The sequence below is a fragment of the Mesoplodon bidens genome (assembly GCF_964165515.1).
Source record: "Mesoplodon bidens genome assembly, contig: HAP1_SCAFFOLD_829, whole genome shotgun sequence".
Lineage (NCBI taxonomy): Eukaryota > Metazoa > Chordata > Mammalia > Artiodactyla > Ziphiidae > Mesoplodon > Mesoplodon bidens.
The window spans coordinates 24,697-47,730 of NW_027671517.1; the positions used below are offsets into that span (position 1 = coordinate 24,697).

Sequence of the window (23,034 nt, forward strand, 5' to 3'; positions counted from 1 at the left end):
CAAAGGGTTATTTTACCTCACTTAATGGACTAATTTGTTCAAGAAGGGAAGGGATCACAACACTATAAAGCAGTTATACTCCAATAAAGATATTAAAAAAAGGGAAGGGACAAGGAAGGGGATGAAGAAAGGGAGGTGGACAGGGATGAACAGGTATCTTTCCTTTCTAAACAATATTTGAAGAGGCCCTTCATTTAGAAGTTGCAAAGACATTATGAAGTAGCAGCTGAAGAACTGAAACAATGACATATATTTACACATCTGTATCCCTACATCTATGACACACAATGTACACCTAATTTTATAGCAACCAAAATATAATTTAACAAAACTTATGATGCTTAGCCATACACTTTAATACTCAGCAACTTAAAAAAATGTGCAGTGCCATTTGGCTGTTAACTGTCATCCATTTATATGAATGGATGTGTAAAACTCCTAGCCAAGAGTGCTTGGGATAGCGTCTCTACTGATCCTTACTGGATCCTCTTCTTCTTTTGTCACTCTTTTCAGTCATTTGTTGATTCTCGATTGTATCTCATTGGTGACTTGCATGACCATTGGTAATCATATCTGGGCAAATACCCCAGCTTGGTGTCTCTCAAAGGGCTGACTGAAAACCACCTGCAACAGAATCAACTGTGGTACTAGATAAAATTCAGGTCCACAGGCCCTGTTCTGATTTCCTGCTCAGAAGCTCTTTAGAGAGTAATGAGTATTTGGAAAATACCTTAGCTAATTCTCACACATTAACACTGAAACCACGGTGGAGTTTGCATGTCTACAATTCCTCAAAGTTCATGGTTTAAAACACATAGGTCTCACCAACTACAGTTCTTTTATTTTAGCTTCATCAATTCACATTTGTTATTTAACCAACTTGGAAATTGCCAGATGTGTGAATAGCCGCCAAAGTAAAATGTATCTATCTTTTGCAAAAATGTCTTCTACCAAATGTCTCTACAAAATGAAATGTAAATACCTTCTAAAATCTTGCTTGGAGGAACCTTACAGATTTTTTAAATCTTCCAGGTTTTAGGGAATAGCAAGTGCAAAGGCCCTGATGTTGGGAAAGCCACTGCAGAAAGAAAATCTGGATGTGTGTGTGAGAGAATAGTAGTAGTAAACGAGCTTGGAGAGTAGGGCAGAAGAAATACTGAATAAAGCATGTGGGACAGGTAAAAAGTTTAATTTTTATTCTAAAGTGATGGGAACAGGTTTTGGGAAATAATGTGATGTGATTCATGGTTTTTTTTGTGATTATTCTGGCTATTGTATTGGTTATAGACTATAAGGATTGGGGCAAGAGGGGAGGAAGCAAGGAGGTTGTGGAAGAGGCTGCCTGTTGCATTAGATGAGGCAAGCAATGATGGCTTGGAGTAAGTAAAGACGGCAAGAGTAAGGTGAGAGGTAGGTGGATTCAGGATGTATTTTCAAGTTAGACTGGCAAGAATTTCTGATGGACTGGACACAGGAATTGTGGGAAAGTGAGAGTTCAAGGATGAATCTAACATTTTTGGCCTGAGCAACTGGATGAGTTATGGAGCCAGGAAAAACGGGAGTGCAATGGATGGATCAAAGCAAAATATTTAGTTTTATTTGCTAAGTTTGAAATGTCTATTATGCATAGATTGGAGATATTTAGTGGGAAATTGGAATTAGGAGTCTGGAGGTTAGGTGAGTGCTTAGGGCTAGAAGTATGAATTGGGGAATCATAAGTCATCTTCCCATTCAAGTAATGGGACTAGATTAAAACTCATGAGTAGTTAAGGTAGATGGAGAGTGAAGGGGGCCAGGAATGAGCCTTAGGGCATTCTAAAAGACGTTGAGGGATGGGAGGCATCACCAAGGGAGACTGCCAAGGAATGGTGAGTGAGGAGGGGAGAAATCTAGGAGAGGATGGTGTCCTGGTAGCCAGTGAAACAAAATATTCATTCTGAAAATGATGAGGTTCATTTCCCAAAGTTTCTTGAATTGATGATCATTTGAAACTTGGTATTTTAAAAAGAGCTTTAGCAAACAGAAAAGAGAATAATTTTCTATCATGAGTGATTGATTGCAGTAGCATGGGGAATGGAAAAGTTGTGAAAAGGGAATCAAGAATCTATGTAAAAGACAATTTTAAACAAAAGTATTCATTTAAAAAACAAGTACATAATATTTAGACATTATATTTTGTCTTTGTGTCAACAGCAGCTACAGCATGCTGTAAGTGAAAGATGAAGGATTACAGTTTAATATCAAATCAGGGAAAAAGGTGAAATAGTTGAATTCTTTGTAGATTTTTAATAGATTTCAAACCTCTGTTGGTTTTGAATAATGTCATATTTCAAACATAATTTTCTAAATAATCATAACAATTTTAGAATCAGAATAAACCTTATATAACCTTATATAAAACTTATTTAAATGCACATATAGTTCATTTTTATGGGTAAAACTAAGACTCTGGTCTTCTGATTACCAGTACTATTTCTTATTGCAACACACTGTTTAAATGTATAGATGATTGAAAAAAAGAGCATACCAGTGATCTCTTAAATGTTTTACAAAATATTAAGTAATTACAATTAGGGGAAATAAAGCTCATGAGGATTAAATTACAGGAAGAGTTTATAAGAGGGCAAACAAGTAGGAGATGTTTTTCCACACAGATAAATATGAGGTTTTAGTAGAAAATGACCAAAACTGCATTTATAAGGTCATGATACTAGCTAAATGAAATAAAGACAACCATCATGTAAATAACATATAATTTTGAAGGTGAATTTTGAATATGGAGACTGGTACAGATTAACATCTGATTATAATAAAAATCAGACAGGCAGGGTAACAAGGTCTTCTTCATCCAATCACAGCTTATCAGGAATAAGGGAACCTCTTGATACTTTGGTATGTGCCATTTTAGGACAATGAACTTGGTACAAAGTGAACACCTGATACAAGAAATAGTTTAGAAACATAAATATGATTCAAGAAATTCATGGATGGTGAAAGCTATGTTGGATTATTTCAAAAAGTTAGGGATGACTTGGTTAAGTAACTTCTCTTTTTAATAACAGAATAACTGTCACATAAAAGATCTCACTATGCCATTGACAAAGATAAAATCCCGGGACGCCATGGCTTCACAGTCTAATAGTCTAGAGATACAATGTCCAGTATAGTGTCCATTAGTCACAAGTGGCTATTAAATACTTGAAATGTGGGCAAGTTTGACTTAGGAACTGAAATTTTAATTTTATTGAACTTACATTTAAAAATTTAAAAACACATGTGACTAATGGCTGTAGTTTTTGACAGCACTAAGAACGTTTCCATTATCATGGAAAGTTCTATTGACCAGAGCTGACCCATAACCTTTTTACTTAATTTTACATTTATTCCTCTTTGCTAAGAAAATCCTCTCTCTTACTAAAAAACAATATTAGCAAGATGGCTAGATATAAGCTCAAGATGCAAAAATCTATTGGATTTCTATAATCCAGGAACAAAGAGAGAGCTTAAAAATTATTTAAAATGGAAAAAAAAACTACCTAGGAATAAATCTAAATAAAAATGTGCAAGACATTTATGGAGAAAATGAAACCTTATTGAAAGATGTTAAAGAAGTCTTAAATAAATGGAGAGGTACATCTTGTTTATGGATTGAAAAGACTCATCATAATGGTGTAAGTTTTCCCCAACTTAATTTATATAGTCAATACAATTACAATAAAAATACTTAATAGAGGTTTTACAGGATTGCCAATTCTGAAATTTATGTGAATGGTCAAGAACAGCTCAGACACACCTAAAAAATCCATTCATTCCAAAATGGTCCTGGAAAACTTAATTATTCATAAGAAAACAAAGAAATTGGATAATACAGACAAGTCGATTGTAAGTGCATTAATGGCTTGAATATAAAACAAAGATACACTAGAACTTTCAGAAGAAAATATACTATATCTGGGTAGCATTAAACTAGGGAAGGACATTTTAAGTAGAACAAAATGACACTAAGCTAAAAGATAAATTTGATTTCATTAAAATTGAGAGCCGCTATTTATCACAAGACAACATTAAAAATGTTAGAAGGTATGAAATAACTTATTTGTGTCATATATAGCTGACCAAAGATTATTTGCTTGTATTTAAAAAACAATACAAATAAGTAAGAAAAAGATAAACAGTAGAAAAATGGACAAAAGATATTCTCTGGACTTCACAGAATAGGAAACATAGGCAACTGTTAAACAAATGAAAGGATTCTCAGCCTATCAGTAATTAGAGAAATACAAATTAAAATTGTTATGGACTGAATTGTGTTCCCTAAAATTCGTATGTTGATGCCCCATCTCCCAATGTGGCTGTTTGGAGACAGGGACTTTAAAAACATAATTATGGTTGAATGAGGTCATAATGGTGGGGCCCTAACTGATATGACTGGTGTCCTTGTAAGAAGAGAAAGAGATAAGAGGGATGTATACACACAGAGAAAAGGCCATGTGAGGACATAGCAAGGAAGCAGTGGTCATCTGCAAGTCAAGGACAGAGGCCTCAGGAGGACCCCAAACTGCCAACATCTTGAGCCTGGACTTCCAGCCTCCAGAACTGTGAGAAGATAAATCTCTTGTTTTTTAAGCCACTGAATCTGAGGTATTTTGCTAGGACAACCTGAGCAGACTAATACAAGGAACAAAAGACTAGAATGGCCATTCTAACTGGTGAAGCTATAGAGCAAAAGGGCTGAAAATTGATTCCATAACTTTGGAAGACATTTTGACATGCATTTTTAAAGTTGAATATTTGAATTCCCTACAACTCAGCAATTCTACTCTTAGTATGTCTACTCTTTTACTTATGTTAAATCTTGCACATGTGTACCAGGAAACATTAAAATAAATGTTCATGGAAGTACTGTCCGTAATAGGCCCCAAACAACCCAAATATCATTAATAGAATAATAAACACATTTTCTTGTATTTATACAATAAAATATTATACAGTAGTACAAATGAATGAACACTAGTTAAAGTAAAGTGGATGAACCTTAGAAACATAATGTTGAGTAAAAAAAGCAAGCACAGAAGACTAAAGTATGATATCAATTTTATAAATCTCAATAATAAGCAAAATCAGATAAAAATTATGTGGATGTTCAACATAAAGCCAAGATCAGAGTGATTTCTTTGGTGAAAGCAGGAAGGTGGGATCAGGGTAGAGAACAGAGAGAAGACTCAGCAGTTTTGATTCTAGTTCTTAGTTTTGGTGGTGTGTTTGCAGGAGTTTTTATTATTTCTCATAACTTACATACAATTAAATATATTCTTTTGTAGATTATCTAATAATATTTAAAAAATCAAAATCCATTATATACCAAAGATAACCCCTAGACATTAATTATAGAGAGTCCACTTTGAAACAACATACATAGTTACTCATACATCTTCTGTAGTTGAAAGCTTTTAGCTATGAAATTCTTCCCCCTTCATAGGAGGACTTTATGTTCCATAATGAAGGAAAATTGTTCCTACTTTAGGACAATTTGCCTTCTTTATTTAAGTGATACTAGTCCTTTGGCTGCCTAGAAATTTTAAAAACAACTGATAACTACATCTACTGCCTGCAAGAGAATAAAGGAAAAGGAGCATAGGAGGCAATCTCATACATTACTGATAAACACATACAAAGACAATATTGGTACAAAGCTATTTCTCCATATAGCAACTCTGAATTTTATTAATAAATACCTATATATATATATCAAACATTAATAAAAGAATAAAATCCAATATGAGTACATTTGCTCTTTTTTTGCAATTAGTTCCAGGATTCTATTTTAGATTATTACTTCATATCTGCGAGAGTTGGGTGTGTGTTTGTGTGTTTGGTTTTATGGAAGTTGCATTGTGCTAAAGTTTACATTTCTTTCTAGAATTAAATGGCTTTTGTTATCCCTTGGGAATACTGAAGATAGCAACAACAGATTACTACCTACCGGTGGAAAAGTATAAATAGCAATTTTAGCTGCTAGTGATTCTGAAATTGCCCTTAACTTTGTCCTTCTAAAAATGCTCCAAGAATTACGTTTTGCAAATCGACAGATTTACTATCCATATTCAAGTCATTTACGTGGACAAAGAATGTAGCCTGCGGTATCAGTACAAAGGATGTTATAGCCATCAAGCCATCAGCCACTGAAGCCACCCCCAATGCTGCACCCTGAGGGGATTCAGGATGGAGAAAACAGGATACTGGCCCTAGATAATTAAAGTGCATATCAAGGGAATGATTTCCATGAGACCAGATTCTTGCATCTCACCATATATAGAAAAGTGCTAAATTTATTTAATTAAGATGTCTAGTTTCTTTAATTAACAGTAATCTTTTGATGTTCCAACTACCTGGGTTTTTTTTTTTTTTTTGCAAGAACCCCTAAATATCCCGTGCCCTCCCTTACCTCTTCGGAACAGTCCCTCAGAGCTATCTGAGAGGTTGTCTCCTGATTTAAGTCCTCAGTATGTCCTCCAAATAAAACATAATTCTCAACTTTTAGGTTGTGCATTTTTTTTCAGTCAACATTTAATTGTATGGCTCACGTAGGTACTATGCCTAGATGTAATGGGATGAGCTGTAAATTATTAAAACTAGATAAATTCTGTCAGCTCTACCACTAGCTGAGATCAGGCTTTCATCTCTGGATACTTCTGTCATAGACCATGGTAGACATGGGGTCTGTGTTGGTCTTAAAATTATTCTTAGAATTGTGGGGACACATTCATTCTTTCAGCAAATTTTATTGCTTATATTCTATGTGTCAGTTATACTGCTGGGTCTTGAAATACAGAAGTCAACACACGAAAATACAAGGATAAAACACATTTTCTACCATATTAACTTTTTTCATTCATTAATTCATCCCTAAATCATTCAACACGCATCTTCTTATTGAATACTGATGAGGGGTCAAATGCTAGGCTAAACACTGAGTATATAACTGCAAATGAGATGGATAGGCCCTGATTTTGATGTCACTACTATCTTTTGTCCTGCCATATAATGGCAAAGCTTCATTATTCCCTTTACCCTAAGTTTTTATCACAAATTGCTAATGAAAATAAAACTGTTAGTGGAGTTTCAACATGCATAGGTAAATGAGAACACAGAACTCCCCTTTCGCATGCCCCATTCTTCTCCTTGTAACTGCCTATGTGAACCCACTTTGTGCCAAGACCAAGAATTTGTGCCCCAATAAGAACCAAGCTGATTTCCTCACACTGACAGGGGCTATTACTCACTTAGAAGACATGATGCTTAATTTTGATAAGCAACTAGAAGACCATGGAGACAACCTATAAAAATGATTTGTCTTGGGAGAAAATACTAAAAAGGGTTAATGTGCTGTTCCACATGTCTAACCTCCTGGGATTAAACCACAGGCACCAAGGTCACCAAGGGTACTTGGCAACAATGAGCTAAAAAATGAAAAAAAAAAAGCATCATACTGTTATTGTATTCATTTTCCCCCAAGGCACTCTGATAAACACCACAACCTCTAAGGGAATTGAGAACAGCTTCCTTGTGGGGTAGGTTAGATATGCATCTTTTTCCAAGCAGTTATATCATATCCAGCTATCAGCACACCTTATTTAAGGTGATTGTAATGTATGAGATTAAATGTTCCTACCTGATTGGAAACCTTCTTGTCCTCAATTCATTGGCTATACTGGATTATTTTTCTTGGGTCAGACCTTCAGACTTCTACCAGAAATCGTTCCTTTGGGGAAACCAGGCCTTCCCAGAAACTCAGGAAACTGAAATGGAGACAGCAAGAGAGAAGGAAATTATTTGGACATATAGACCTCAATTGTTTGGTTTTAAGTAAACGTCCCAGCAAACATCTTCTACATGGTATAATAACTTTAGGGAAATTCACAGTTTATAAGTTTGTGTACTCATAAACTGAACATATTATGATAAGAGTACAGGTTGCATTTTGTGTCTTCAACTCAAGCAAAGACTTCAAAAAAGGCCCAGTTATCCTTTGTTCATTAAGACACAAAGAGAGGGCAAAAAGGGCAAGTTTCTAAGTCTTTTTCTTTAAAATTTACTTCCTTTCTTCAGTCTTCATCAAGATCTCCAGGAAATTAACTTTACTAAAGTTAATTATTCATAAAATAAACATACGGACCTGCAGAAGACTATCTCACAGGGACCTGTAATGTACAATATCCATCACATACATGCACCATGAGCTTGTCTTTTCTAGCACTGGCATACACAAAACTCTGTGTGTGTGTGTGTGTGTGTGTGCACATGTGTGTCTTTTTTGTGTGATGGAGCCATAGGGAGAAAATAAATCTATTGGCTGCAATTCAGTGATGTAGAAAGATTTAAGGGTAAAGGAAAAGGCTACATCAAGTGAAGCAATAAAGTCATGAGGTTGTGCTTCCATAATAATAACAATAGCAGTCTTCTGTAACCAAGGGAGCAGGCCCCTCAAATTATAGTCACACCTGTTAGACCATCTGCCCATAAATTTCACACTATCATTAATGGAAAACAAATGGCACTGTCTCTCCTTCCCTTTATCCATTGGCTATTCTCATAGAAACGATTTTTCTCTTCAAGGTCGTGCTCTTTCCTATCTGTTTCAAAATATTAGGATTTAGGAGGGGTGATACATAATGTGCCATGCCTTGGTACTTGTACCAGTGATGGCTCTGTAAGGAGCACTGGATTGTTAGGAGGCTATAAATTGAATTTCCCTAGAAGCAGAACCTGAGGCAATAATTTGAATGCCAACTGTGCATCTGGGAGGTGCTTCCAGAAAACTCAGAAGTGGAGTGGGAATTGAGAATGGAGCCATGGAAGGAAGCCAACAGAGGTGCATTACTGAATCAATTACTCCTGCAGGAAACTGCTGCCAGTACTTCAGGGGAGTTCTGTGAAACTCTATAGAGCATGTCTCAGAGTTATCCCAAGAATTGGTGAGAAACTTGAAGTACTTATCTTCCAGTCCCCTCTGTCCTTGGTTGAAAGCTACACCCAGATACATTAACTCCTGTACATTTCTGGCCTGCCCTAAGGTGGATAATTGCAGGTGGTAGCATGAGTCTATCAGCATATACTGGAATGATGAGTGCTGGGGAGATATGAGTGGAGCATTGAAACCATCTAATACAGTGGGGGCAGGAGATATTAATTATTGGCTTGCAAGTCCAAATGGTAACCTTAAATTCCTGGGTTAATGGTTTTACTTTGAGGTATTTAAGCATGATGTATGAGTAAAAATTTCCTCTATTAAATCAAGTTGAAGATCCTAAGTCCCTAATCTTCTGGAAAACTGTGGGTATCTTTTTAACAGATTTTTGAAAAGTAACATGATTAAGATTTCAAACTGAACATTCATTCATTCACTCATTCAACAAACATTTATTGAACACCTAAAGTAGGCCATGGGTTAAACTAGGCACCAGTGTTACTGTTACTAAAATCATTATCGTGCCACCTAGAAGTCAATGTATTGTGACACTCAAATAAGAAAATCCATAGTTACCGTAAAAATTATTACAGAGTGCTATAGGAAGACACGGTAAGACCTTAATTCATGCTGTGGACAGTAGTATATGGGGGATATCAGTAGGGCTTCCTGTAGAAGGCAATGGAAATGGACATGTAACATGAAGGAAGGGTGAATTTTTGAGGAAAAGAGAAGATAAATTCATGTTTGCCAGAAAATGAATGGTTAAGGATCAGTCCAGAAAGGAGTTCCATTCATAATCAGTATAAGAAATGTCACTGGGGCTTCCCTGGTGGCGCAGTGGTTGAGAGTCCGCCTGCCGATGCTGGGGACACGGGTTCGTGACCTGGTCCGGGAAGATCCCACATGCCGCGGAGCGGCTGGGCCCGTGAGCCATGGCTGCTGAGCCTGCACGTCCGGAGCCTGTGCTCTGCAACAGGAGAGGCCACAACAGGGGGAGGCCTGCGTACCGCAAAAAAAAAAAAAAAGAAATGCTCACTGGAGTGTAAGAAAAGAAGACAATGGAGAGAGTGGTAGAAGGCAGACCATGAATGGTCCATGTATGTATAGTAAGTGCTATGGTGTAGTCTTTGTGTTCCCCTCCAAATTTATACATTGAAATCTTAATTTCCGGAGGTTATAGTATTAGTAGGTGGGGCCTTTGGGAAATGATTATGGTATTAGTGCTCTTATACAAGAGACGCCCCAGAGCTCCCGAAGCTCTTCTGCCATGTGAGGTTACCATGAGAAGTCTGTGACTCAGAAGAGGGCCCTCATCTGACAATACTGCCACCCTATTCTTGCACTTGCAGCCTCCAGAACTGTGAGAAAAAAATGCCTGTTGTTTATGAGCCACCCAACCTGCACCATAATCTTACAGCAGCCCAAAAGGACAAAGAGAGTTTGGATGTGAGATTTTACTCCAAGAAAGATGGGAATCCATTGAAGGATTTTAACTGGTAACTTAGAAGAAAGAAAAGTTTCATAACACAATCAGGTATTTTTATAAGAAAAAGTTGTTTCATTTTCAGAAAGATCACTCTGGAAATACTGTGACTAGATTTTTGGAGACGGGTGATGGCAGTTCCGGATATAGAAAGATGAGTTAGTAGTCCATTAATGTAAGTCAAACAAGAAAGTGGATATAAAAAGTGTGAATTTGTGGCTGAGCGTTCTTTTCTTTTAGCACTTGAAAAATGTTATGTCCATGCTTCTGACTCCAGAGTTTTAGACAAGAAATATGCTGTCATTGGAATTGGTGTTTCTCAATAAGTAATGCATCGTTTCTGCCTGTCCACGTTCGAGATTTTTTTTGTCTCTACTTTTCAGAAGTTTAATTATGACACGTCTTGGCAAGGATATCTTTGCGTTTTTCCTCTTTGGGTTTGCTCAGATTCTTGAATTTGTGTTTATGTCCTAAAAAATTGGGAACTTTTTAGTCATGATTTCTTTGAATACTTTGTCAGTCCTACTTGCTCTCTGTTTTTATTCTGGAACTTTGATGATATGAATGTTAGTGCTTTTGTTACTGTTTACACGTTCTTGAGATCCTGTTCTTTCTCCCGTCTCTATCCCTCAGTCTATTTTTCTCTGTACATGTGGTGGATTGTATTGATCTCTTCTAAGTTCATGATTCTATGCTTTGTAATCTCCACTCTACTCTTGAGCAAAGCTTTTTGATTGTTGTATTTTTCAGTTCTACTGTTCTCATTTGTTTTTATTGTTATAGCTTCTAGTTCTTTGTTTACATTTTCTATTTTTCCCATTTCTGTCAAGGAACACATAATTGCTAATTGAAGCATTTATGTGACAGCTTATTTAAAATCCTTGTCTGATCATTTCAATAGATGTTTTATCTCAGTGTTGGTGTATGTTTATTGTCTTTTCTCATTTATTCTGTGATTTCCTGGTTCTTAGTGTCATGAGTATTTTTCCATTGTATTCTAAACATTGTGAGTTATTATATGACTCTGCATCCCATTTAATTTTATTATTACATTTTAGAAGGAAATCATCCTATTTGAGGTGTAGTATGAGGACTGGGGGGTTACATACAGATTTCCATTGGGCCCTACTGACAATACCCCAGCAAAAGTGGGCACTTACATTGCCTCACTGCAGACAGATCAAGTAGAAGTTCAGCTATCCTATGGCCTTTCTGACACCTTCCCCAAAAAGTGGGAACATTAATATCATTGTGTTGCCTTTTAGTAGGAGTGGAAGTTCATCTCCCCAGTAGATTTCTTGACACCAGGGGAGGGGAGAAGTGAAGTGTTTGCTGTCCTTCCTCCCACTTCATTCCTTCTTGTTGATGCCGGGTGTGGGTAGAGGGTCAGCTACGTGCTTGCCCCACTGACACCAAGGTAAGAGGAAGAGAACTGCCAACTAGCTTTGCTTGTGCCATCTCATTCTGTCTTACTGCCTCAGGATGGTTATGGGGATTCAGCACCCCACTGGGTCTCACTGACACCATGTGTTGGGGGTTAGTGGGGTGCCTACTCCCTCCAACCTGTAACATCCTATTCTTATTGATGTCAGGGTGAGACGGAGGCTAAGTCCCACCATTGGACCCCACGACTGTGTGAGGACAGCCCAGTGTTAAGTAGCCTGTCAGCACCACCTTTTAAAGTCTGTTTGCTAATGGAAAGGGGTGGAGGCTCAGCTCACCACTGGACCACACTGAAACAACCCTGGTGGGGAATCAGAGCGCTGGCTCTTCTGGAGGGCAGGAGTGGGGTGGTGTGGAAGATCAAATCCTACCTTGGCCCAACTGAAACGACAGGACATAGGGGATGGGTGCAATATTCCACTGGCACTTGGCTCGAGTAGTGTGTATATTCCACTGGCACTTGGCTCGAGTAGTGTGTATATTATTGCCCAAATGGTCTTCTGTCTTTAGCAACCCCTTTCCTCATACTTTGGCTAGGGGGAACAGGGTTTTGTGTTTTTTTCGGAAGCTTTTTTGTCTGTTGTTCTGTTGGTGGTTATTGATTGGGGGTTCCTGTAATACCCTCTCCAGGATGTATGGGAAGCAACAGGAAACACAGGGGACTCATCACCATGTTATTCCTCAAGTCCCAAAGTCCCTAGTTAAGTCTGCCTTCTCATTTCCACCTTTCAGCGTCTTCCTATGTTTGTTTGTTGTTATGTTCAGGGTTTTAGTTTTAAGTGGGAGAACCTGGGAGAAATGGGCTACTTCATCTTCTTGGAAGCAGAGGTCTGGAGGCCTACTGATGTTAAAAAGTACTGCTGATTGTAAATTAAAATTTGATGATAAACACCTTGCCCTTTAAGAATTATTCTGCTAGATGATGTGGCTTCCCAAAGTTGCTACAATTTGATTTTCATACTTCTAAAAGTCAAGTATTTTGCTGGAGTTGAAATTTAAAGATAAGCAAGAGATGAGGCTAAGATGATCTATGTGGTAACAGATTAAAGTTGGAAACATCAATATACGTTCATGTTTAGCTTAATATTGCTTCATATTACCTTAATACACATGGTTATGTAGAGAGATACTTATAGATATGTGCCTATACATGGGTCATGTACACACATATTATCTCTTTGCTCTGTCAGCTGAGAAGATCTAGAAGCAATGACATCCAAGCAGCAATTAGTACACCCCACACCCAGATCCTCCTGTCTAATACCGTTCTCCACTAAAAAGACCTAGTTATCCTTGAAGAAATAGCTGATTCTAGGACTGGGGCAGTAAATATACAAGATTTATAGACAAGACCATCTTATAGTGTCAGAAAGTTCCAAAAAAATATATAGGATGGGGATACCTCAGAGTGGCACAAGAGCCAACTGAAAAGAGTTCACAAGGGTCAGGACTAGAGCAATTTGAGGAACAAAGTAACTAAAGTAGAATTAGATTATAACCCAAAGTATAAAATAAAAATCCATGAGTTCTTCTGATATAAATAAATAATTGGATACATAAATAAATGCAGGAGAATAGATAAATCTCCAGTGCAAATGAATTCCAAATAGTTTCTGTAGTACTCCATCTGAAGCATAACTCCCTATTCCTTAGTTGTGGGCTGAGCATACTGACTTCCTTCCAAAAAGTACAGCATGAAAATGGGAAAACAGTAATCTTACGATGGAGAAACCTGAAAAACACTACCTTAGCCTGGTGATCAAGGTCAACCTCAGCATTCATAATGCATATTGATACTTCGTACACTTGATGTGATCTTACAGAATGACCCTTCTACTCTGTGGTCTTCCTCCCCAAAACACATAATCCCAATATTATCATGAAAAATGCATCAAACAAATTCTAGTAGTGGGTATCCTACAAAAAACTAACTACTCAAAATTGTCAAGGTCATCCAAGGAAACTATGAGAAGTTATCAAACCCAAGAGGAGCCTAAGGAAACATGGCAACTAAAGGTAATGTGATGTTTTGGATGAAATCCTGGAATAGAAAAAGGACATTATGGTATGCATAATAGTCCACTGCCAAATCCATTAATCCATTAGCATTTGCACTGATCTTTGTATTCCCTTTTACTACAGGAGTTAAAGTTAAAAGTCCATGTGCACTACAGATAGCATTTCATTTTCTCTCATCTTCTCAAGTAGTTCACAGCACTGCATTTTCTACAGCCCATCTACTCCTTATGAATGATTCTTGCCAAAATTCAACCTCATTCTAGACTAGTAACTCCAACTTAAAATGTTAAAAACTATACGTCCAACATGAAAGCCTCCCTCCTCCCCTAATCCCTGCATATCTTCTTTAGCCAATTCATGTCTGAACTTTTCAAAATTGTTATCTTCATATATTGTTTCCATTTCCTCACGTCCCATTTACTCTATAAGTTACATCCATCTGACTTCTCTCACCGTAATCTCTTTGTCCACTGTCCTGAAATTTTACTTATGAAGGTCACCAGCGATCTCCATGTCAGTATAGCCAACGAATAGTTTTTGTCCTATTTCTAGGCTCTTTCCTTCTTTAAAAAAGAAAAAGAAAAACAAAACCCGTTTTTTTTCTTCTATGCTTTTACACTCTCATCATCTTCTGTCTTGGTATATTTTACTGGCTTTCTGTGTTTAATCTGATTTCTAATATTCTATTAGTTTCCTTTATCTTGAGTGCAATAAACCAGTATATGAAGGATTATTCTCAACAGCTAGTTCTCATAATAACAGTACTAGGAGCAGCAGTCAATATTCTGTAATGCTTATCATGTGCCAGACACTATTCTAAGACACTGTTTAAATACATATATATAGACACACACAAATATATATGAGGTTTTCCTCCTCATAGGCCTATGAAATAAGCCTATTATTATACCCATGTTACAAATGAGAAAACTGAGGCAATGAGAGGCCAAGGTCCCATGATCAGTACATGGTGAAGCCCCGCCTGAGGTGATGCTGGAACTTTAGAGTAGACAGGATAAATAATGTCTCACAGATTGGCCTTAAAAGTGAGCAACATTCAATTAATGACTTGTTAAGTATCAGAAAAAAATGGAACATTTTAAATTGAATGGGAACTACTGAGTCCTGTATCAGTAACTAAGAATGACTCTTATTGAATGAAATTATTTTTCATTATTCTTTTGAAAGAAGAATATTCTTGTGTAAGTGTTTCACACTTGTTTTTTCATTCACATATTTATTCAGTTATTGGACCCACATTTCCTACACACCTTCTATGTGCCAGTGTCTGCTGCCAGCTGTTTTGCAAAATCAGAAGAAAAGGAAAGGTAATTCCTTCTCACCATTGCCTCAGCCAGTATTTCTTCTGTAATTAAAATTGAAAGCTTTCCCCAACAGGTTCTCAGAGGCTCTCCCAGAGAAACAGATTTCTCTTTTCCTGTATAATTAAGCACAAATTGTAAGGTGCAGGGCTTGGCCATAGAGGGATGGATGGTCAGAGGTGTTCCGTGCAAGGCTGGGGGACGCTTTTGTGTTTGGTTAGCTGTTAGGAAATGCTAATTTCCTTTTCTCTTGCCATTAGGCACTAATTCCCTGCTGTGCCAGAATTTTTTTGCAGGCTGGGGCCAGAAAGGTGAAGGGAGCTGTACAGCCCAAATGCCACAGAATCACCTGCACCAGGAAACTGCTGCTGGGCCAGGAAGGTGATTGTTCACCCAGCGTTTGTGCCAACAATGTACCTCACAACTCCTTTTCTTCTCGTCCTTGGGAGCAGGCCTAAGAGTAGGTACTAAATTCGGTCTCTGACTGTCTCAGGTCGCTAAGCGTGTACCCTACACACGAGGTTCCAATAGCAATTAAGCATCTAATCAAAATCTCCTAGCTCAGGAACAAAAGCCAAGGCTTAACTCTTTCCTGGGCTGCTGACTGCAAGGAGATCCGTGTTGCCTGCCCGTCAGAGCCACGTGGCTGCGTCCCCACATCTACTGCTCTGAAGGGGAGACAGCCCACAGCAAGCTCCCAAGCCCTACAGCACAGATACCCTGAAAGCTCGGGGAGGCCAATGTGTGTTCCTTCTGCTTCTCACAAACACAAGGCAAAACGGGCTGCACCCACATCACCCTAACACCTCTGCCTCTGCAGGTCTCATTCCAGAAACGCCCTTTCCTTTCAAAGAACCAGGTGGCCAGAACTGTGACCACAGATGACAATTTTTCTGCCATTTTATTTTAGCCCTATGCAAAGAGCCTCTAGCGTGGCCCTATGACTCTGTTCGCCTGGTGTTGACACCTTGTATGATCACCACCTCCCTCTGAGCATAGACAGGACCTGTGACTTTTTTCTAAACAATTGAGTATGGCAAAGGTGAAGGGGTTTGGCAGATGTTATAAAGGTCCCAAGTCAAAAGGGTAAATCAAAAAGGAGATTATCCTGTGTGGCCTTAATTAGGTGAAAGCTCATAAAAGAGGCACCGGGCCTTCTACAGGCCAGAGACCCTCCTTGCTGGCTGAAGCAAGCAGCCACACCGAAGAAGCCCACAGGGAGGAACTGCATTGCCTCTAGGATCTGGGGTGGCCTCCAGTGACAATCAGCAAAAAGCTGGGGACCCCAGTCTTGGAGCAACCAGGATATGAATTCTGCCAACGACCTGAATGAGCATGCAAGTGCATTCCCCCCAGGCTGATGTCCACATGAAAATGTGGTCCACCCAACACTTTTATCAGAGCCTGGTGAGACCCCAAGCAGAGGACCCAGTGCCTGGACTCTGGACCCATAAAACCTGGGTTGTTTTAAGCCACTCATTTGTTACTCAGCAAACAGATAACTAATACAATTCCTAAGCATTCAGATCCTACATTTTTAAATGACTGGTGACTCAGCTGTATTGCAGCCATGGTCTTCATCATTAATATCTTCAAATCACCAGCCAATTAATATATTCCTTCTATGCATTGCCCCTTGGGTCCATGGTGCATATTTTTTGAGACCATTGAGCTCTTGAGATCTTCTGTCAATCATTTCTCATTTCTTCTCAACCTTGCCTTTTTAGTCACTGAGAGCCCATATTGCAAAGAAAGATCTTAAAGTGAGTAGAAAACTACATTAAACAAAAAGATATGGATCCTATGCTTGACACACAAATATTACAAAAATATATTCTTTTTCTTTTAATCAAGCCTTCACATGCACAAAGAGAAAATCATATTTTATTCCTGCTTGTCTTAAGCCTCATGAAGCCTTCAGTTCATAAACTTCTAGAAAACTTTCAAAGTTCTCAACAAATATGTTTTGTAGTTCAGATCATTTTAGAAATCAACTGCCATAGACCAATAGGATTTTTTACCCATGGAGTTTGACAAGCTGAACCTATTTATATGGAAGAGCGGGCCAAGAAAGGCTAGGATACGTCTAAAGAATCTAAACGCCAGATATGAAGAATTATTATAAAGTGATACTTTATAGTATATTATAAAGTATGATGTTGGCACAATGATTTAAAAAATAATAAACCAACAGAATAAAAAGAGGTGCCCAACACAGGCCCATGCATGTATTGAAATCTGATATATGGAAGATGGGACATTACAAATCAGAGGGGAACAATGTTCTATATACTGAATGGTACCCCATGATAGGTTCCCAATGTAGGGGTGGGGGATAAATAAAACGGAAGAAATCGTCATTTAGGAATTTAGTTAACTACCAAACAATGAAAAGAAAAAGAGGTAAAAAAAAGGTATAAGCCACTATTTTTAAACTATAACACAGTAAACAGTTATATAAATCATGTTATTCATTGTGTTTTGCAATCATTCATCATTTTAAAACAATCTAGGGTTAAGAGAGGCTGACTGACCTTTTAAAATATATTAATTACTGCCTATGATTCAGCTCTTAAAAATATATGCTTAATTTGTGATTGAGAAAGGGGATTCATTTTAAAAAATAGCTTTAACATGCCTTTGGCCTAACAAAAGCCAAACATGGGATGTATTTCAAAATCATAGGATTATGAAGATTGGACGCGAGCATGATGAAACAAGATTGGTCATGAATTGATAAGTACTAAAGCAAAATAATGGGCATCTAGGGATTTATTATGTATGTGTGTGTTTGACATTTTCCATAACTAAGAAAGTATTTTAAAAAAGGAAAGAAAAACAGTGTTTGGTAAAGCATCTCAAGTAAGAAAGTTAAACAATAAGTCCCCTACATACAAATGAGTTCCATTCCGAGAACGCGTTCCTTAAGTCCAAATTGTTTGCAAATCCAACAAAGTTAGCCTAGGTACCCAACTAACAACTCGGCTATATAGTACGGGACTGAAATAGGTTTATAATACTTTTCACACAAATAATACATACAAAACAAACAGAAAAAATAAAGAAAACATTTTTAATCTTACAGTACAGTACTCTGAAAAGTACAGTAGTACCAGCTACTTTACCTATGCTTTTACGCTTGCTTCTGGACAGCCTGGGCTTGAAATAAAGATACTGTACTACTGTCCTCTATACAGTTCTGTAAACTACACAAAAGCACAACCACTCGTAGAAGATGCATGCACGTGACAATTTACCCCAGACACTTGAACTTACGTGATTGGACATGCGAATGCATGTTTGCATCTTTGAAAGTTCACAACTTGAAGGTCTGTATGTAGGGGACTTACTGTACAGAACTTGTGTGCTATTATTTTAAGAAAACACACATGTATATATGTGCATATATATGTGTATATATAGGCATAATAAAATGTGCATAAAAAGTTATGTTATATATATATACACACACACACACACATATATATACGCATATATACATAATTAACATAACTTTTGGGGGCAGGCAAGTCTACATTCTTACACAGTCATGTTACAGGTGAGGATCCTGATCTCTCCTGGGTGGTTATCTTCTGTTTGCCCTCCCAGGTCCCCTCTCCACCCTTCTCTGGTGAACTGGAAGGGTGAGGTTGACAGGATCCCAGCCCCTGAGACTTCTAGCTGGGTCTGGGCCATGGAGAGCATCAGAGAGATGTGAGGGAGGGAGGGAGGAGGAAAGTGAAGGCAGGGGATTTGTTTCCCTGGCTTTCTCCCTGCTAGATAGCCTCCAAGTGGGCTAACTATGACCTTTTACTGAAGGTTACTGTACCTCTCAAGAAGACCAATTCTCCAGGGGTCCTTTTTCTGCTGGGGTCCTGAAACTGATCCCTCTCTTCTTCCCTTTGGACATAGAGATTGTCTCAGCTCAGCTGCTCCTAGCCCCAGATTCCTGCACAATCCCTCCTATGGGGCTGTACTCACACCCTTGTAACAGTTTTGTGTGCCATCTGTTATCTATTAGGACCCTAATTACCACCCTCTTCATTAAACAATAGATGGTACACAGTTATTATAAATAGAGATGGGGAGATTATTATTCTCTACATTTGCAAATCTTTCCAGTATTGCAGTTATGTCCTAGGTGATTCCCAAACTGGACACAGCAGACATAGGAATAAAGGAAAAGAGAGATGTGCAATTGGGGGTTATCAGCTAGATACTTACTGGTCCACAAACCAGTTCCTTTTGCTAATAGACATGGAGGCAACTGAGAAGACAGTCCTTTCTCTGAAAAGCCCCAATTGTGAGAGCAATTCAGCTCTTCTAACTTTCCCTATATCTGAACCTAGACTCAGTGCTATAGGACTATTAGAGCACATCAAATATTGCACTATAGTTACCTGGATACATGTATTTATCTCCTCCAGTAGGCTGTGAGCAATTCAAGGAAAAGAGTCCGTCTCATTCAACTTTATATCCTTGCCATCTAGCACAGTGTCTGGCATATAACAGACACAGTAAATGTTAATTGAATGAATAAATGCCTGCTTGAATAAATGAATGCCAGTGGGGCCAGTGTGTTCCATAGCAGGGCTCTAAACAGAGGCTCTTCTCACCTTCCAGTCACCATCTGGCTTCCAAAAGCAGCACCAAATCCAAATGTGACCTTGGTACCATGGAATAAAGAATCTTTCTCATCTGAATCACGCTGGCTACATCTGCCTGGCTACAGTCAACATAAGGTCTTGAGGCTGAGACACACCTTCATTTGTTAAAAGGGGGAGGGGAGCAGATGGCAAATGAAGGTACTCAAGCTCATTAATTCCTAATGGAGTTGTCCTCCTGGATGTAATTAGAACAACAAGAAGAGCCAAAGGAGGAGGGCTTGGGAAATAAAGTAGGCAGCTGGAAGAGGTTTATGAACGGTATAAACCCTCAGGGAGCTTTCCATTAGACAGAATAATAATGTCCACACTTCACAATGGCATAGTTCTCCTCAACCAGCAAAACACATCTGCATACATTATTTCAATAGCGTCTCAGGAAATGATTGTAAGACACAGAGGAGAGTTTTATTTTTCCAATTGTGTAAATTTAAAAAGTTAAACTTCTCCTCAGAGAAGTTAAGCCACCTGCCCTGAGTAACATGGCTAGAAAGTTATAGAATAAGGATGGATCTCAAACATTCTGACACTGAATTTGGTCTCCATCCATTCCATGGCTATAAATGGAGAGATTGACCTTCAGACCAATTCTAAAAAGCATGTGACACTCCACCCAGCCCAGCTATTCCACAGCATGCTCTTTTCTTCCATGCCCACTACCAATCACTTAAAGACAACCAGTTGCCTTCTATTTTTGATTGGCAAGTGGGACACAGAAGTTCTTATGAGCCTAGAGTTTTTATTTCTTTATGTCCCCATGGAAGACCTCAAGCCAAGAGAGAAGGGAACTCTTCCTATTAGACCTGGTTAACTGACTCCATTTCTTCCCACTGTTCCCAACACAAAATAAATTTATTCAAATATGTAGTTGCATTGAAATTGAGAATTACATATTGTACTTTGATCTTATAGGAAGTGTGCAGCATAAATCTGAGATATCAGCATTAAATGCAGAGACTTTATAACTAAGGGCTTGCTAGTAAGCCTGGGTTTTCATACTCAGGTCAGTCTACCCAAAAAGAAGTACGTTACTTGAAAATTGACTCTTTGCATTAAAGTAAACTTGCCCCTTAAAGTCTTCTTCTTCCTCTCTCAAAGACACACAGCTGACTTAGTTCAGAAGCAAGCTGAAAAGAGTAAGGAAGATGTTCTATTTAACCAGCATCAATTGCTTATAACTCTCCTGTTCTCAGCATCTTTTCCCCCCAAGGAAGCATTCAGCCAACATTTTTATTGGACTGATGCCCAGATTGCTCCATTAATTCATGCAACTACCTTTGTTGGAGTGCTCCAGGCATTATTACTCATGAATCCTACAGAGCACAAATATATCTCTAGAAATACTGTCATTTGTGTTACATATGACCTTAAAGCATCTTCATAAATTATACCTTCAAAGCAAACTAGAGAGCACTGAAGTCTTTTGCTATGTTAGTCATCTTAGTTTCACTAGACCCATTGTCTTTTCTTTACATATGCAATGTGACTAAATTGGTTTTACTGATCTGGGTCCTTCAGATTCATCAACTTTATCTTAAAGTGTATAAGATATATGATCTTTAAATCTGTAATGGCATCTTTCTGCTCTGTGGGTTTCATTGGTTCAAACTTATCTTCCAATTATGTCTTCCTGAGATGTATTCTAGCTATGATGGGGGCTTCTAGGCTGTGGTTTGTTTCTGGTACTGTATCTATTAAGTAATCAAACCAGAAAAACAACAAAAATTGTGCTTTGGCTTCATATACATTAGACCATTTAACATGAAACCTGTCCATTTTCAGAGATTTGGGCAACAAATATAGTCACTTATTATTAAATTAGTTAGCTTATCCTAAACAATTGTCAGTAGCCCACCATGGTAATAAGAAAGTTCTTTCTCAAAATAATTACCATTTGATTTCCAATTGCTTATAAAACGAGCACTGTTTTCTACCCCCAAATTTCCATGAAATCTTTTAATAAATATTCTTGTTTCATATTAGGAGTTTAAATGAATAAAGCATTATTCACATAAAAGAAATAAGTACTTTGACCTACTACATTATTTTCAAAAGGAAAGTAGAACCACAATGTATGATGATATCCTGAACATGATCTGGGACACAAAAAAATCAGTATTATCTGTGAAACCCTGAGCAAAATTTCTCTCCTTTGCGGACAGAAAGCAACAATGTCATTCAGCTATTTACATATGGCCCAGATACTAATGAGGAACTGTTTCCTGCTTTCTGTGAAGGAAAAGTGAACTATGAATAAATATCACTGGGGTCATTATCACCTGCACACACAGGTAACTGGTGGCTTGCAACAAAAGAGTGTCAGAAGCAAAATGGATCTGTAGCAGGAAAATCTGTCTTAAGGCATGATTGGGGGTAAAAGACTAACTGTGGATAAATATTTGTGGTGCCTGGCAAAGTTCTCCAAGTTCCAAGATGACGAAAGACCTTTCACACATATATGGAACTTCCCATGAGAGTTCTAGAGCCTTTCAACCTCAGAATATATCTGGCCTATCCTCTTTTCAAAAGGTAAACTGACAGGATCTTGGAGAAATGGGAGTTGTACCTACTCTTAGAGATCTTCAGAGAAGAGGAATTTCAGCTTCCTGGCTTAACTATGTTGCTTCTATCTAGTTTATTTTACATGGCACACTTATCATGCTTAAAAATCAGCCCAAGTCCACCTGTTATTTTTTTTAGCAGCATTCACTCATTTATTCAATAATTATATACTGAGCACCTCTTATAGTCCAGGCACAACTTTACTAGCTGGGATTCAAGAGAGAACAAAAGAGACCATAATTCTTCCTCTTGTCGTCTTTATTATTCTAGCAATAAACTGTTCAATTCCCAGTAACATCCTTATTTCTTGTATGAAATTGGGTCAACTTCTTTGACCAAAGCTAGTTTTGTTAGAATTTAATTCCTTTAACAAAAAATTCAGCGACATGAAAACCAACATTAGTTTTGTACTCACAATTTGACAGCATTTGGGGCTGGTTCTTTTTTATTATTTGTCATTCTCATGTTTCCTAGAGGTGTACCCTGAACTGAAGAACAGTTTCCCTCCATCCTGGAAGGATACCAGTTCAACCGCATACACATCCCTGAGGGACACAGGCGGAATGTGAA

At 38.0% G+C, this 23,034-nt stretch overlaps 1 long non-coding RNA gene across 1 annotated transcript in view; it reads right to left on the reverse strand.

Annotated features, from left to right (window-relative positions):
- LOC308611274 overlaps positions 1-23,034 on the reverse strand; it is a 39,958-nt gene that overhangs the window by 14,948 nt on the left and 1,976 nt on the right. Inside the window, exon 2 of the long non-coding RNA XR_014014821.1 lies at positions 7,673-7,799. This is a non-coding gene — a long non-coding RNA (uncharacterized lncRNA). The remainder of the gene's footprint in view (positions 1-7,672; positions 7,800-23,034) is intronic.